General features: G+C 33.3%; 1 protein-coding gene across 3 annotated transcripts in view; it reads right to left on the bottom strand.

Moving 5' to 3' along the window:
* Nucleotides 1-5,000, bottom strand: part of eif2b3 (eukaryotic translation initiation factor 2B, subunit 3 gamma) — a 112,132-nt gene that overhangs the window by 1,954 nt on the left and 105,178 nt on the right. The gene's annotated exons all lie outside the window — the stretch shown is intronic.

The following is a 5,000-nucleotide window of genomic DNA, read 5'->3' as shown; positions in this document are numbered from 1 at the left end:
TGCAATATGTAAGATTTTCACAGTAAAATGTTCAAAAACCACTAGGCCAGTGTTATATATTTAGTTCAGTTGAGTACTTACAATATCCCAAATGTTTCCAACTATTTGTAAATCGTGAGAATTGTGATTTTAGCCAATGAACCGGGACGTGTGAGGGCGTGGCCTGTCACATATCGCATATCCGCATTATCCTCGGTTTCCACTTTTACTGCTGTAGAAACCATGGCAACAGACGTGGACGACTGCGTAACGTCTAGCGCTGGTGTAGCTTCGTTCAAACATTATGGACCACGGCAAACAGACAAAATAGGATAGGAAGATTAGAGTTAAAAAGGTTTTCGGTCTTGTATTTGATCTCAGAATAAAGGAAGTAATTTTATTCCACATGGAAATAAGCGGGAATAAGTGAATACAATATCTTGTTGACATGAGGTGTTCATAATGCTGTGGTTATTAACAGATATATTAGGGTCAATGACATGACATGTATTTTTTGTGTCCGAATTCATTATTTCCTAAAATAAATAAATACATGTCACATATCAAATTGATCTACAATATTTCCTTTATAAGATACTCTTTTAATTTTTTGAGTTAAAATGTCAGGGGGTGCGACCAGCAAATTTACATTTAAAAGTATCAATTCCCACTGCAATTGCAAAATGAAGTATGAAATATAAATGTAAACCATTATATAATATATACAAATAATAAAAAAAACAAAAACTCCTTATGGAAAATTGTGTTCTGAAAACATAGAAAAGTGTCCGTTTATATGAATCGGACTAAAAGGGCAATCTATAGAAAAGGGAAAGGGAATATACCATGTGATATGTATGTATATTATTTTAAATGATGGTCGCACCACCTGACATTTTCTGGGTGGTAAAATCAGAAATCTTGTTTAATAATGAATTAATGCCATCTTAAAAGCTGTAAAATGAATCAACACCATACATTTTTTGGACATAAAAATGCATTTTAAAACTCTTTTGCTTAAAATTACTATTTTTTTTATCTTACAAAAAATTATTATTTTTCTTATTTGTCATTGACCCAATAATAACAGCCCAATTCAAATGTTTACGTGCTTTTCTTCTTTTTATTTCTTGAGCGGTGATTAAATATATTGCTCTTGTAAATACTCGCCAGTTTAGATGTTTAAAAAGCATCCAAATGACAGCGAAGTGCAACCGTACGGTGGTCTGCAGGGGTCAAAAAGGATATAAAAGTGAATTTTAAAGTGATATATTCTTGAAAACTAAGAGATGTTGATTCGGACAACAATTATTAAATGACCACACGACCTTGTGTTTGTCTAAAGCAGTCGGTCATTCGGACAGGATTATTGCGCGGGTGGTGGAAGATGGACGGCAATACAATCACTGACTAGCCCCTGTAAATGATGACAATACATTATGACCACACGAGAAACAATTACCGTCCCAATAGGGCTTTACACAACAACATTTTCAATCAAAACAGAAAACTCGCCGCCGGCTAGACAACGCAAACCTGAAACCCCGACAGGAAAACAACTTTAAACTTTTAAAACAATACGTTTATCTGGAGTTTACCTTTGTGGGCTATTCCATCACATACTGACAAGCAAACAGTTTACAAATGTGTCAGGCTTACACACACTCGCTCAGGAAGGATGATATCCTCTTGCCGAATGTGGCTTTTCCAAACTAAACGTTTGAGAGCAAGATTAATGATCCATATCAAGACATATTTTAGTGCGAAGGAATCTGTTTTTGTGTTCTGAGTTTGGGGAAAGACAAATAGAGCGTGCTATGCCAGAGAGAGAGAGAGAGAGAGAGAGAGAGAGAGAGACGAACACAAAGACAGAAGAGAGTCTAAACAGTCTGAGGAAAGGTAGATGTCATCAGGCTCCCTAGCACCTGCAAATCTACTACACCTTACAGCACAGGGCAGGCCGGGTGGTCTTGGACGCACAACTCCTGTGATGCTTTTAACAGCCATAACCCAACACGCTGGAGGATGCTGGGAACACTGGACCTTATAGAGAAAGTGTTGGGCTGGAGTTTATGAGATGTCTATCACTCCTTTGTGGCCAACACACGCGAACAGCCAGTAGCCGTAAACAGGCTGGGAACAGTGAATGAGAGAAAGACGCTGAGATGGAAGAGAAAGAGAGTGTGTGTGTGTGTGTGTGTGAAGTTGACTGTATTAGACCACCATAGTGGAACAGCTATAAAGTCTACTAAGAGTCGTCTGATCACTCAGCGGCTGCTTAAAACGCTTACAAGTGAACAGAGTCCAGTGTGAGGAGAGTCAATCCAGACTATAGCTGACAATACTCTTGATGGATAAATCTACACTGGTTTATCTATAATAGAAGAGTTCACTCAAAAGCTCTTCTAAGATTGCTCACAAGTGTAATCAGACATTAAAATAAAATGTACAGTAGATGGAAAACTGTTGAATCTCATATGGAAATGTGCAGGCATTGATCAATATTAGCACAATATTAGACAAATCCAACTTGAAAAATAGTACAAGCAATTCTTTTTCAGGTTAAAAAACAGAAAAATTAAAACATCTCAATATTAGGTGTTATATTTTACCCCCCCAAAAAATAAAAAATAAATTATTTTTTAAAGAGATTCATACTTTTATCAGCAAGGATGCATTAAACGGACCAAAAGTGGCAGTAAAAACATTTATAATGTTACAAAAAAAAAAATATATATATATTTTAAATAAATGCTGTTAGTTTAAAATATTAAACAATGATCATTAGGAGATGAACAAATTAAGAAATGTCAAATGAGCATATTAAATTGTAATATTTAATTATATCACTGATTTTACTGTATTTTTGATGGACACCAGGCCTAAAAGTCTATACAAAATAATTAAAACATTTTTAGAATTTTATTTAATACATTATTGTTAATGTGCCAGATTGTATTTAATACAATATTTTGATAATTAAATGCATTTTCCCCCCACATGAATGGTACTAAAAATATGATTTTCCAAACGTAATATATAATTTCTCTTGATTTTAGGGTGAAATATGATGGACATTTCTTAAAAGATAGAAAAATGCTTGAATCAAAGGTAAAAAAAACATTCCAATATTGGTCTAGTCAGATTGATATTGTCGATACAGTAACTAATAAATAAACTAATAAGTAAAAAAAAACAGAAAAATGTAAACATCTCAATCTTAGGCGTTTCATACTTTGTTCAGCAAGGATGCATTAAACTGATCAAAAGTGGCAGTAAAAACACTTATAATGTTAAAAAATTATTATTAAAAAAAAAAAATGCTGTTAGTTTAAAATTTTAAAACAATGATCATTAGGAAATGAACAAATAAAGAAATGTCAAATTAGCATATTAAATTGTAATAATATTTCATTAAATCACTTTTTATTGTATATTTCATCACATAAATCAGATGAGCATAAGAGTCTATAAAAACGTTTGAATGGTCATTTAAAAATATGAATAAATTCCCAAAATGTAAATAAATATATAAATTATCATAAAATAATTTTAATTTATGACATTATTGTTAATGTGGCAGATTTAATTCATAATTAAATGCATTTTTTCTCTACATGAATGGTACTAAAAATATGATTTTCCAAACGTAATATATAATTTCTCTTGATTTTATGGTGAAATATAACGGACGTTTCTTAAAAGTTTTCATAAGATTCCAATATTGGTCTAGTCAGATTGTCGATACAGTAACTAATAAATACACGAATAACAAAAAAAAAACTGAAAAATCAAAACATCTCAATATTAGGTGTTATATTTGATCACATAAATCAGATGAGCATAAGAGTCTATTAAAAACTTTTGAATAGTCATGTAAATATATGTATAAATTCCCAAAATGTAAATAAATATATAAAATATCATTAAATAATTTGAATTTATGACATTATTGTTAATGTGGCAGATTTTATTCATAAATAAATGCATTTTTCCCCACATGAATGGTACTAAAAATATAATTTTCCAAACGTAATATATAATTTCTCTTGATTTTAGGGTGAAATATGATGGACATTTCTCAAAAGATAGAAAAATGCTTGAATCGGAGGTAAAAAAACATTCCAATATTGGTCTAGTCAGATTGATATTGACGATACAGTAACTAATAAATAAACTAATAAGTAAAACATCTCAATATTAGGTGTTATATTTCACCCCCCAAAAATAAAAATATTGTTTTAAAGAGATTCATACTTTTTTCAGCAAGGATGCATTAAACTGATCAAAAGTGGCAGTAAAAACATTTATAACGTTACAAAATGTTTTTTAAACTGTCGACAGTAGTACAGTATTTACAGTATTTACAGTAGTATTTTACAGTAGAGTTTGTACGGTATTTGCGGTCCTCAACTGAACTAAATATATAACACTGGCCTAGTGGTGTTTGACTGAAAAAAATCTTACATAGTGCAGCTTTAATCACAAATGCCATAACATTAAACCATCAGAGAGACTCAGACCTCAGACTCATCAGACTCTTTAATGAACTGCTCTGACTAAACGTGTGTGTGCAAAGCCTCAGCTACTGGAGGGAATTTACTGCAGTTATTATAAGCAATGCTTTTTAAATAATAGGTTACATTAACCTCTGCTCTGGGTTTTTCTGGGATAACTTTGAATCGTGGTTTCGAAGCCTGAGGGTGTGTGTGTGTGTGTGTGTGTGTGTGTTGGGGGAAGTACAGGGGGTCTAGCTTGTAATTTGGGATTTCTGGGAGCACTTCAATAAGCCTAAGCATTTTTTGGAGGTTATGGCCAACTAATGGAGTCCAGCTCCGGAGTGATGATGGAGGCGAGGGGGGTGGAGATGGAGAAGTGTTTCGGGGGGGTGGAGGAGGTCAGCAACACCCTGTTGTTCAGGCAATTAGACTGTGCAGATCTGGACATCTTAGGGCCGCCTTAAGGCACTGTCATTGATGGAGAGGTTAGAGACCACCCGGAATACAAGAGCCACACACACA

The sequence above is a fragment of the Gobio gobio genome (assembly GCF_949357685.1).
Source record: "Gobio gobio genome assembly, chromosome: 6".
Lineage (NCBI taxonomy): Eukaryota > Metazoa > Chordata > Actinopteri > Cypriniformes > Gobionidae > Gobio > Gobio gobio.
Note: the sequence above shows the minus strand (reverse complement) of the source record. Positions and strands in the feature narration are given on the sequence as shown.